General features: G+C 35.6%; 2 pseudogenes; both read left to right on the forward strand.

Moving 5' to 3' along the window:
• The first annotated feature begins 1,471 nt into the window (after positions 1–1,471).
• LOC107154764 lies at positions 1,472–1,825 on the forward strand (annotated as a pseudogene).
• A 3,352-nt stretch (positions 1,826–5,177) lies between these two features.
• On the forward strand, positions 5,178–5,985 carry LOC125618325 (annotated as a pseudogene).
• Positions 5,986–13,908: the final 7,923 nt, after the last annotated feature.

A 13,908-nucleotide genomic window follows, 5' to 3' on the forward strand; every position in this document is an offset into this window, starting at 1 on the left:
TCAAATAGCTCAGATATATTTTTTGTAATCAAATTATTTATCAGTATTTTTTTTCTTGATCAATAATATCTGGGGAAAAGCATTCTACTCTGTTTTAGTACTGATAATTAAGAACTATGGACAGAGTAGCATGTAGAAGTTTTCTTGAAGACAGAAATATTAATGAAAGCAACAATAATAATCTATATAATTATTATTTAAATTTAAAATATTTGAGAAGTATTAGGACCATAGAGGACATCAATTTGAAAAGATAAAGAATATCATTGCCAAATTATGTTTATAAAAGTAGTAAGAAGAAAGGAAGAAATTTGGCTATGGGCAATAAACCCCAGAATTATAATTAGGAACTTAAACCACCAGCCTACCCCTAGACTGTAACTAATATATTCTTACCTAACAGAAGAATGATGAGTACTTGGCAATGAGTACATCTCTGCTCCATTTTGACGATGCGATTTTTATAACATACATGTTATATGTAAACATATTTTCTGGTATTTTTCTTGGGGTCATTTTTCTTGTACCAAATGAATTATAGAATGCATTCAGTTAATATTAAGTAGTTCTTCAAATGAATAAAACAAATAGAGATAATGTAAATTGTACCTTATAAACTATAAAACTAGCACTTCCATACTTCATGATAAGTTATTGGACCCTGAAGTCATGTACCTGTCACTTGGGATGGGACAAGTAGACCTCAGGAACATTCTCTAATTCTTTGTTTTTGTTCTAGTTTGGCTATGAAACGGTTCCCAAAAGCCCATGTGTAAAATGTCCCTAGCCCATGGCACTATTGGTAAATTGTAAAACCTTTAAGAATTGGAGCTTAGTGGAAGAAGTTAGAACTCTGGGAGCATACCTGTGAGGAGTATTTGGGGGATGCCATACTCTTTTGTTGTTGTTGTTCTCTTTCATTTCTCAGTTCTGTGAGATCAGCAGCTTCCTCTACCATGTGCTTCCACCATGATGAACCACTTGACCACAGGCTCAAAAGTAATGGACCTACTGACTCAAACTGAGTCATAAAAAAACCTTCCCTCTTTTTTTAAAGTTGATTATCTCAGGTATTTGTTACAGTGACAGAAAGCTGGCCAAACACAAAGAATTGATATCAAGAAGTAGTGTCATGCTGTGACAATATTGAGATGATGTGACAAAGCCTTTGGAATTTCTTTCCAGGAGGAGTTTGTAAAAGATTGGAGAAGTAGGCTAGGAAAATCCTAGAATGCTATACTCATAGCTTAATAGGACATTCTATTAAGGTCTGAGAAGAAGAAAATGCCAATAGAAATGTGGACATTAGAAGTAGCAGTGTGAGGGCTGCTGCATAGTTAGCAGAGATGAGGTCAAGATGGCAGTTTGTGTCCTGAGCTTTCCACCTTTCCCTGCCCGGCACTATGGGTAGCCTGAACCCAATCTATGGACTCAACAGCAGCAGAAAATTCCCAGCAGCAGAGTCAGAATCATGGGCTACAAGGACCCATCCTCCATCTGGGATGTCACCTGGGAAAACCTTCATCAGCATCATGCCAGCTGAAGTCGATGTCCTGGTTGGCAAAGACTGGTCAAGTGTTTTTGTGAATGGGCTGGGGACCAGAAATGTTCTGGTTGTGACTCCCTGCTGCAGGATGGGAAATTTACTACGGATCTGATTCATACCAAGAGCACTGAAGGAGCCCCCACCTTCAACATCACTGTCACCATCACTGCCAAGATGCTTGTCCTGCTGATGGGCCAAGAAGATGTCCACAGTGGTTTGATCAAGCAGTATTATGAAATGGCCTCCAACCTGAGGGATGTCCAGTCCTGTGAACTGTAAAATATTATGCTGATAAGGTTTTCAGATGGGAAAGAGGACTCTATTGGGAATTGGACTAGAAGCCATTCTTGTTACCTCTTGGCAAAAAAATTCGGCTGCATTTTTTCCATGCCCTGAGACTTTGTGGGAGGCTGTGTTTAAAGGCGACAGGTTGCTGGGTGTGGTGGCACACACCAGTAATCCCAGTGATTTGGGAGATAGGCAGGCAGATCGCAAATTCAGGGCCATACTTGGAAATATCTTGTCTCAAAACAAGCAAACAAACAAACAAAAAAAGGGTTTAGGGTATAGTTCAGAGGTAAAGTAACCCTGGGTTCAATTTCTAATATCAAAAATAAAAAAAATAAAAATAAGACAAGCCTTTTGTACTAGGACAATAGAAAAAGATGTCTTGAGGGCATTTCTGAAGTCTGCATGGCCTCACCCATCCCACAGGCTTAAAGGTATAAAAACACAGTTTTCTTTGAAAGACTTTCACTTAAGAGGAGAGACCCCAGTGTCCATGGATGTAGCTCAGTGGGCAAGCACTTGCCTAGCAGGTGTGAGGCCCTGGGTTGGATCCCCAACATTGCAAAAAGAGAGGGGTAGATGTCGCATAGTACTTCTACAGTCCACATTTCTACTGGCATTTTGTTCTTCTGAGCCCTCACCAGAATGACCTATTAAGCTCTAGGTACAACATTCATTTACCAGGGCCTTCCAGGTAATTGTTTCTTGGGATGTGTTTTCCCATATTTAACAATCAGGTACTTATGGGTTTGCTGCAGGTGGTGTTCTAGTAGGTCCCGGTACAGCTCACAACTGCAGTAGACCTCGCTGTTGTCCACATCATGCTGGTTTTTAAAATATGCAGGAATGCAATAGTTTTGGGGTCATAAAGGTTTCATCGGAGATTTCACAAAGAGGTGGGGTGACCAGGCAGCATGTGTCAGCATTAGAGTCCTGCAGCTAGTAAAGCCATAAGAGGAGATGCCTAAACCCTTGGGAGGTCATATCCTGCTACAGTGTGCCCAAACCCCTGGATATGCAGCAATAGAATTAATGTTTGTCCTGCTGAGTTTCAGTCTGTCTTTAGTTTAATTCCTACTGACTATGCCCCTGTTCCTTCCTTGTGGAATGTGGATGATTAACCTGTATTGAGTTGGAGCAGAATGAATGGTCTTACATCATTGAGGTGTGTCCTTGGAGGGCAACCTTATCCCCTCTTCTTTCTCTTTCTCGTTTTAGGTTTTCTGGATGCCATGAAGTGAACAGCTTCCTCTGCCATGTGGTCCCACCATGATGTACTGCCATGTACTGCCATGCCATGGACCCAAAAATAAAAGGGTCAACTGGCTGAAACCTCCAAAATTGTGAGCCAAAACAAACCATTATTCTTTATAAGCTATTATCTCAGGTGTTTTGTTACCAAAAGAGCATTACCCAGGGTTTCTTGCCAACAATAAACTGCTCTGGGAGTATCAGTTACAGTTTCTTATAAATCTAACATATGAGCCAGGATATATTAGCTTTTGTTTCCTACTGATAAATCAAGTTAACTTGAATTCTTCACCTTTCCCCAGTCCTATGTATTGTATGTAATACCCAGTGGTAGCTTGTCAGCATTCAAATTCTATGAATTACCATTTGGGATTGCTTCTCTCCTTCTTAGCAGCTTCTGTCATTTGGATTGACCCTGTTCTAAACTATCTTCCCAGATGTAAAATGCTCAGCTTTTTGCCTTCATTGGCTCCTAAAAATAAGTCAGTCACATAATGGTTGCCTGCAATTTACAACATATATTGCATAGAGAAAAATGAAAACAGGAAAAAAACTTTTTTAGAAAGATCTATTCCCTGAAATACAGCTTATCCACATGTTCACAATGGTTGCTGTCTTCATCCATGCACAGCAACTAATCACATTATCATAACCCGGTCTCCTCTCACTTTTTCTACTGTCTTTTCTAATCTCCTCTACACTATTCTTCTTCCAGGAGAAAACAGAAATAAGGTAGCAAATTGGAGTGCATTTTCTTATTTCCTTATCAACCATTTTCTCCAATGATATTTTGGCAGCCATCCAGGCATTAGGGTTATCACTTTCTATGTTAATTTCTCATCAAAAACTTCTGTAAACAATGAGAATTTCTTCCTTAGGAGTAATCCTGGAATCCAGTCACTAATATTGTTTATATGGGAGGGCTCAAAATGCATACCAATGAGAAAGGTGAATTGCCCAATCATTTGACCAATAAAAGTTTTAACCTGATCAGGTTGGAAGTTTTAGATGCAAATTGGAATGCTGTAACACAGAAGGTCAAAAGTGCTTTCTTTCTTTGGAAAATACCTTGTCCCAGTGGGCCTCACTAGCTGGAGAACTCTGCTATTAGCTATAACTAGCATATAGGTTCACCTTTGAACTACGTGGGTTTGAACTCTCCAAGGTGCAGGTCCACTTCTACTTAGATATTTTTGTTGCTGTTTCTTGGAATTTTTCCATAGTTTAAAAGAAAAAGATAATGAACTATGTGGCCCAGAAATATAGAAAAAAAATTCACAGTTAGGTATATCACAAATGCAAAAAATATAGGTAGATAATAGTCTATTATTTACTATCAGAAAATACACACAAATCTATTATAAAAGTTAAAATTAAAAAAGAATTTACAGACCATATCTGGCGCCATTCTCAGCTGAGAGAGAAATGTAAATATTAATAATAATAACAATAATAATAATAATAATAATAATAATAAATGTAAGCTATAAGTGCATAAAATTAGCTATTCTGCATCTGGTATTACTGGAATAACTTCACTGTCACCTTCTATTGCTATTATGGTAAGCTCAAGTGTTGTCAGTGTTCACTTAAAACACCATAGGACACTAATCATCTCCATGAGGCAGTCCCTCTAGTAAATTGGCTATCACAGTAACAGTGATCTTTCAGAATTCTTATGTATTTTTCACTGCATAAATTCATATGCAATATACATTCATTGACTGTTTATGTTATCAGCAAGGTTTCTAATTAACAGCAAGCTATTAATATTAATTTGGGGGGGAAAGCCAAAAGTTATCCATGGAATTTGGGCTTAGAAGGAAGAATAAAAGTGGACCACAGACAATCTTTATCATAAACCTCTCTGCAGCCACTGGCCTAATTATCATTGTACCCAGGAGTAGCCCCAAATGTGTACCAGGTCACAGTCACTATCAGGTAACCATGAGTAATAAGGCTGAGACCCAGCAGCCACCACCACTGTCCTTAGTGTTGTTGACACCAAGCCCAGCACCAGGACAGTAACACAGAGTGTGGTGGCTCAGAAAAATTCTTCAGGGAGGCACCTGCTGGCAGGAACATTGCAAGGATGGTATGTGGAAGTATAAAAATGGTTCAAAGTAAGAAATGGATAAGGTGTCCTTAATAGGAATGACATAAAGAAAGATGTATTTGTATACTAGATTGTCACTCAGAAGAATCCCAGAGTACCTTCACAGAACAGGAGATGGACTGTGTAGCTTCATGTTTTGGTAGGACAAAAAGAATGGAGACAGCTGATGTTACAGACCCTGGTGGAGTCCCAGCTCATGGCAGTGAATATGCAGCAGACCACAATCATTATAGACCCTGTTCATGTTGTTTATAAAACTGCCTGCAGAATTACCAGAATAGTGAGAGTAGGGGAAAAAAAACTTTTTTTTTTTTTTGAGAGTGCTTCAATTGGAGAGTGCTTCAAGAGGCCAGGCCCAATAACACCTACCCTATAGCAGGAGAAATTTCTCACCTTACTACATGCAGAAGCTCTATGGGCCTCAACCACAGTATTCCAACCCTCCTGTTCATGGAGAAGTGCTGGAGGGTACAGACAACCAGGATTCAGGAGAGCAAGGTAGACCCATAAGGTAGAACTTGTATCAGCATTATGGACCATGAATCCCCAGTGGCCTCCTCACCAAAGAAGGCCAGCAGAGGACAGTGATGAAGAGGATGAGGAAAATCAAGGAGATGAGAACCCAGGTCAGCAGCCACTTCAATCTTGGTACCTCAGCAACTTCGATTACTGACACAAGCACCTAGAAAACACTAAATCACAAGATGGCAAAGAGATGAAAGCAGCTATTCTATCAACTGAGAATTCCTCAGCTCCCAAGGCTGAGCAGAGCAGGGCTGAATAGATGTCAGTTGCCCTTCCACTCTACCTTTACCTAGTCATCCAACAGGAATAAAAAATAAAAAAAAAAAATTCCAGCAAGAAAATGAACAGAAGCCTGAGGCTGGAGAACTTAACTGCTTGCTTTCTGCCTATTGACCAGATAACTAGAAGTATCTGCATTACTAATGTAGCATAGAGTTGTTTTTTTTTTTTTAATTTTTACTTAAAGACATCCCTTTTTGGTAGTGTGTGTGTGTGTGTGTGTGTGTGTGTGTGTGTGTAGGGTGTTTTAAGAAACTTGTTTTCTCTCAATACACCACACAACATTTTTTGAATTGTTACATATTTGGTGAAATTGAGATTTTTGAGAACTTCACTTTTAATTTATAATAAAAAATTGTAACTTGATTTAGAAAATAAGTCCACAAATTGTACACACCTATCAATAAAAGTCTTAATTTTAAAAATTGTTGAACATAGAATTTTGACTGTTTGTTCCACAATGCTCCTTACAACATGTTGTTCAAGAGTCTGCAGTAGTTCCCGTCTCAGCTGTGCCTGTTTTGGGATAACTTGTTGCAAATACTCAAGGCTTCTGTGTGATGTGTTCTCAATATCTGATTCTTAGTCTCCTTTATGTGGCTTTGTATCATGACTACTTCACCCTTCTCTGTCCACCCATTCCTGGTTTACTATTCTTTATTTTATTCATATTCATTGAATAATTTCAGTCTACTTTGATTTAAAATTCTATCCATGTGCTTATGATTCACATGATATCCCCAACCATTTTAATCTAGAACTATATATTCAATTATCTTTTGCAAATATTCAACTAGATTGATAGAGGCATGCATCCTTCATCAACATTCAGATGAATCAGATCTTAGAGGTAGTCTTTATTCAACTCTGACATTGTGTTGACTGCCTTTCTCTATAAACTGTATTCTATGAATACCTCTATCAAACATTTTCTGTACTGAGTCATGAGAATATGTTTTATCTATTAATCTATTACCTCACTGCAATTTCTCTGGAGACAGAAACTTTGCTAAATCAACCTTGTATTTCCAGCATCAAGTAGGGATTCTGCAACATTTTAAGTAAAATCAACCTTGTATTTCCAGCAATTACATTACAATAAGAATTGTAATGCATTCCACTGTCATATATCAAGTAGGGATTCTGCAACATTTTAAGTAATAGATAAATGCAAGTAGTTTTTAAAATTATTTATTTATTTTTCATAGTTCAGTCCCTTCAACAGTAGACCAGGAATCCTTAGGAGGTAATGTGTGCTACACTATGGTTTAAGCACTACTTTCCAAGGAAAATGTAGACATGGTTTATGCATCAAGTTGGCAGTTAAATGATATAAGATCTATTTCATACCTGAAATATTATGAACCCATGGTTTTATAATACTTTAAAAAGAAATTATATAAGAAAGAAAAGTTAACTTTCTTTGGCCCATTGTCCAAAGTTTCTAGTTAATCATTTTGCCAGTACTAAATGTGCTGCTTAATTGCTCAGAAATCAAATTACATTAACACTACCAAAAGCTACAGAAAATTGGCACAAATACCATTAACAGATGAAGTATCATTTAAATTAAATGCTTCATTTATTTCATTATTTTAAAGTCATCACATGAGTTTAGAATAAATGAACATGCAACTTATAACAATTTACTTGGCAAGTATTTGCGTCTTCCAGGGACAGGATCTGCATGCACTCTCTCTGAAACAATGAAGAGTGATCTCCATTTTGGTTTTATTTTTAATGTGCTTCATGATGGTGATAGAGCAGGATATTTGAGCTTGCTGCAGAATAACAGAAGGAAGAAAAGTGACAAATTTTAATGCTGAGGCAAAATAGAACCTCAACTTCAGTGACTAGAATTTTAAAAATTGTGCTTAGATTTCTTTGTAAGCACAGGGATAAATCATTCACCTTTGGGGAAAACACACTATATGGGAAAAGGGTGTAGAAAAATCTGGAAGTGTTTTGGATTAAATTTGTATAAATTTATAGAATATATCTACTTCTTTTTTATCTTTTTTATTGATTTATTTTTAAAAAATAAATGACAATGGAATTTATTACAATTCTTATTACATGTATACAGCACAATTTTTCATATCTCTTGTTGTATATAAAGTATGTTGACACCATATCTATTTCTAGATAGGCCAGACAGGTTGGAGGGCAAGGGAGGGGGCAGGGGGTAAGTAATGATGGTGGAATGTGATGATCATTATTATCCAAAGTACAGGTATAAAGACACACATTGGTGTAAATATACTATGCATGCAACCAGAGATATGAAAAAGTGTGCTATATATATGTAATAAGAAATGTAATGCATTCTGCTGTCATATATATATATATATATATATATATATATGAAATGAAGTGACTTGGTTAAGGTCATAGTAAGGAAATACCAGGAGTTCATGCTATTTGTTCTTGTGTCTTTGTTTTGAAAGTTGGAATTTTAGAAATATTTCTCTTCTGCTTAATGTTTATTTCTAAAAGGATTTTGTGTAACCTGTTAGAACAACAGTTGAGACTGTGCCTTGAGGTTTGTTGCACATGTGTGTTTTTTGTCTGTGGGTGAGCATGAGTGTGTGTGTGCGTGTGTGTGTGTGTTTGGGATGGTAGTTCTAAAAGAAGTTAATATTCCAGGTGGAGATAGATATAGACAATAAATCAGGGGATTAGATGATCAGAGTTTGACGTTTTTTAAAGGTTAATGCTTGTTCTTAAAGTTTTGCTTCTTGTTCTCTATCCCTTCTCAGCAATACGAAATATTGACTCTTCATCACCACAATGAAGTATAATAGAATACTTCCTTGCAAAAGATAAAGGGAAAAGGACTGGACTCCCAGAAACATTTCTGTGCCCTCAAATTGTCTCTGAGCTTAATTGCTTTGGACATATTTCAACTATTGGGCGGTTTTGTAAGTTTCTATTTCAAGAGCAATCAAGTAATTGTGCCATAGGATAGTGTCCTCTGAAGCTTGAGAGGTTTAAACTTTGTACAATGGTGATTTGAGGACTAACAGACCAGCCTAAGCTCAGCAAAATACAACAAAACAAGAGTAAGAGAACCCAAACCCTCTTGTAAATATTTCTTCCTTTTCCTAAGGCTCATATCTCTTTGGCTTCTATCTTTTCATTCATAGACAGGAGTAAATAGATTAATATAAACTCAGAATAGTCTGAGGTACAGGCAGAATGAAGGATTTTGGTTGACAATTCACCAGAACTGCTTTATGATTACAAACCTATTCAAAGTTTCATCCCTTTTCACATGTACATACTGTTTACAGATAATATTTTCACAGTTAATATTTTCCCGATGTATGTTGACTACATAAACTATTCTTGAGAAATTAATTGCCACTGGAATTCAAGAGCTCATCATTTCTCACGCACAAACATACATTCCATCATATTTAGGCATTGCAAAGAATGTATTTTCTTGATTTAACTGCAAGAAAGGCGTATTGTTCCTATTTAATTAATCTTGTTAAGCTTCATTTCAAGTGGCTGAATTGTATCATCACAAGGCCTTAGTAAACTATAAATCATTCAGTGGTTAAAAGGCAACATTTCCTAAACTTCACATAATCGAGTTAGACTAATTCATTCAGTGTTTCTTTCTCTGCAGCTGAGATATGCTTGCCCCTAGGCAAGTGGCATGAAATACTCAAGATATTTGCTACTGAGAAAGTGTAATGTAGAAGTAGAAATATCTTTCCAAGATCCTACATAATGTTTTTGCTCACTCTACTCCTTTAATACTAGCTAACACTAATAGTCATATTGGGCTTATATTTTTATGGAAGTAGACTTGTTACCTGATAGGGAATATATACCGAATCCATTTCTTTAAATATTGAAAAAAGTCAACATTGCAAATGAAGTTGATTATCTTTTGAGAGGTTCAAAAATAGTTAAATATTTTCTTTAAAATTTTGCTTTATTCTTCAATAAAGAAAGGGAAGTAACCATAGAATTGGAGTGAATGCAGGCCATCCCCCAAAACTTTAAAAAAGATGTTATAATAATCAACATAATCTGGGACTCTTACTTTTTTTGATATCCTCTGGGACAAGTGCACTTTTGGGGTCACAATCAACTTTAATATAAGCTATTTGGCATGTTTTCCTATCCAAAAGTTTAACTTCTATGGAAAATATTTGAACTAGATAATTTAATATTTCTATTTTTGGTTAGACACATGAAAACTTAAAAACACACAGCATAAAATAACTTCCTGTTTCATTAACGTGCAGGCATGAATTACCAGTACAGAGAAGCCAGTGAAAGCCTGGCCACTGCCTAGCATCAACAAGCTCATGCCATTTATTTTGTCCTGTTACAGTTCACTGAAGGTCTAAAAAGGGTATCTTGAATTTACTGTTTACTAGGTTTAAATTATTCTCACTTCATTTAATGGGATGAATTATATTTGGTAATTTGAGACACATTGAAAGATTCTTCTCAAATTTGAGGGCCTACTATATAATGACACTTATAAAATCAATATCAAATTTTATGGAGAGAACATTTAACTAGGTAACAGAGGACAGTGATTTAATTACATTCTTGAAATGTGTTCCGTGAAACAAATTCTAATTCTTCAAGAGGGTACAAACCCAAATGTCACTTCTGGACATGTCTTTTATTTCTAAGACCATTGCTAAGTTCTGAAAAATTCTAATTCTAAATATATGTGAAATTTATTCTATTATCATTATGCATTCAGATATCTACTTATTTCTCTGCTTCCATAAACTTTATTCTTAATTATTGCATTAGTTCAATGTCCTCTACAATCCATCTTCCACACTGAAATAAAAGAAATATTTTATACATAGTAGGAGCTCTCCATGATCCTCTTTGTGAGATCACCGCTTTTCATAGTACTTTCTCTCTTCTATCTACATACTTATTAAAACTATAATCAATTAAGTTTTTATTTAAGATATTGATCCATAACTAGGATTTAATGTCCTTAAGAGCAATCATCAAGCCAGGCATGGTGGTGCACACCTATAATTCCAGCAGCTCAGGAAACTGAGACAGGAGGACCACGAGTTCAAAGCCAGCCTCAGCAACTTAGTGAGGGCCTAAGTAACTCAGCAAGACCTTGTCTCACAAAAAGATATTAAAATGGTCTGGGAGGTTGCTCAATGATTAAACACTCCTGGGTTCAATCCCAATTATCAAAAAGAAGTAATCATCATTTCTTTTTTCTTTTCTTATTTATTTATTTTTTACTTTTTCATCATTTCACTGTTGACCTAGAACTTATTAAGTGATGACAAAATCTTTATGGAATACATAAATATTGAAGAATGTTTTATAGCTTAAGTGTTTAGGAAATACTGTTTTGTAAATTAGAATATTTTGAGTGTCTAGTTTGCCAAACTTCTCTAAATAGGTAAGATTATTAGACAACTGTTGAAATAATTTGATCAGATAAACTATTTTCTGAACAACACATAGTAACAGCTGATAGGGCACTGTTGTTAAAGCATACCATTTCAGGAATGTACCCCTGACCAACATACTTAACCAGGTCTAAGTCTTGGATGGACAAACTATTGTCTGAAGACCAAATTTGAACCATCATTTCTTTTTGCACCAACTATGAATGAACAATCACTTTTACATTTTAAGAGACTAAAAATGTTTCTTAGAATTTCTATTTTGTGACATGTGAACATTATGTGATATTTAAATTTCATGTCTATGAATAAGAATTTTGAAATATGAACATGCCTATTCACTCAGTATTGTTTATTGCTGCTTTTTATGATACAGGTGAGTTGGATATTTGTGACAGAGACCAAATGATACAAAATTATGAAATACCTATTGTCTGGCTTTGTATAGAAAAATCTTGCCAACCTTTTGGTCTAAGCTACAAATACTGATGTGGTGTTTGAGGGGGTATTATCCAGCTCTAATGTCATGCCACCAATAATGCCATTATAAGTAGGAGTAGAAAATTGATTTCGCTATTAATAAAGCTCTTCGTAGGAAATTAAAATTAAATAATGTGTTAGAAGAAGTATAGTTCTGATAGTTGTGTGACAGAAGATTGAGTTAGCTTTCCCCCTGAATTAATGATTTTGGAGGTAATATAGAGCCTTTCTTCTCACTGTCTTTATGTGACTATTCTAAAACAGAAATGGAATCATATCTACAGAAAAAAATCAGTGTATTTTAGGAAAGTCACTATAACAATCTTTAATTACTGAGTGTGATTTTCACAAAAACACAATCCAAACACTCTTATCCAAGTTTCCATTTGGAGAGATTCCCAACCTCTTGATATGGCAACAAAATGAAGTCCATTTCAGTCTAGCAGTTTCTTCCTGTTACTGATTTTCAACATGAACAATGGCAATGGTTTCCAGTCATGCTGAAATATGCTAGAAAGATTCTGTATTGGACTCACCCTAAGCTTTGGGCTAGATTTTTATCCAAGGAGATACAAAAAGTCTGCAGCAGACAGTCTTATTTTATCTGAATGTTTTGTTTTGGTCTTTTCCCATGGCATTTGATGGGGGGGTTAAACCAGTTCCTTTCCTCATGGTGGGATGAGGAGAACTCATGTGCGCAGCATGGTCTTGGAGGCACTAACCTATAAAACAGAACATTTTCAGCAAAACCAAAGTGATGAATAAAAGACTGAGGTGTTTATTATTCAAATCTTCATATACTGCTTAGGTTAAATCCCTTTTCTGAGTTAAGTCAATTTTCTGAGTTTTTCTCACCTACAAAATATGTGTTTACAACTATATATTAGATCCCTTCTTATACTGATTTCAGGCATAGAAACAACAACAACAAAATGGTGGTGGGATGAGCAGAATATCCTGTAGTTAATCATGTTATAATGAGGTAGGACTGATTTTTCAGAGCCTGTGGGTCTTTGAATTGTGATTTTTTTTTTTTTGAGACTACTGAGGCAAAAATTCCACATAGTACAAATTAGCCACCAAATGAGAAATTTTTAACAGACAGACCTTTTCTTGGGACACAATCTAATTATCAGCTCTTTGTTGTTTAATGGAAGAAAAAACTGTCTGAGCTTCTCTGGGGAGGAATAGAAAAATCTTCTGCTGCTGTGAAGCATGCCCTTTCATGAGAAGGGAGTTCATGTAAGTAATATGCCTTGGTTCCTCTTAACAAACAAGCAAGTGAACAACAAGAATATTTGCACAGAGGAATTTACTAGCATTGCTTGAAATGATATACCTAAATATCAAAATTTAAGTGAAATGTAAAGGAAATTGAGAGTTGCTTTTGCAGACCTAGAGACATAGAACTAGGTGGCTTCATAAAAGGTTTCAGTGAATTCTCACATGTTTATGTGATAGGTATTATTTTCTCCACTTTACAGATTCAAATCTAAAGTTTAATGATTGTTGTGTACAGAAAATTTAAGGGGTCTGCAGAAGAACTGGGAATTAAAATTCCAGTTTGTTAATTTTCAAAACTCTTCTTTCAATAGCTCAATTTAGGCATTTCAGAATATATGTAAACACCATGATGCATGTAATAAACATGTACAATTTTATTGCCAACTTTTTCTTTTTCTTTTCTTTTTTTTTCAGAACTAGGGATTGAATCCAGGGCCTTGAACACACTAGATAAGTGCTCTACTATTGAGCTATACCCAAATCCTAGAAAAATAATTAATTTAAAAAATGAACAAACAAAATTCTTCTTTGGGATTTTAAACATAGAAAATATTGAAGTTTGTTGCAAATAAATTAAAATCTTGCTAAATGTCATTGAATCTGATATTGACTTGGGGCTCAAACAAAATTTTTATTAAATAAATTACATGTCATAAGGGACAAATAAACTCTAACAAGCCTTTCGATTTCCAGCTGATGAGGTATGTTAGGGGTGATGG

The sequence above is a fragment of the Marmota marmota genome, unplaced genomic scaffold (genome assembly GCF_001458135.2).
Source record: "Marmota marmota marmota unplaced genomic scaffold, marMar, whole genome shotgun sequence".
NCBI classification, from domain to species: domain Eukaryota; kingdom Metazoa; phylum Chordata; class Mammalia; order Rodentia; family Sciuridae; genus Marmota; species Marmota marmota.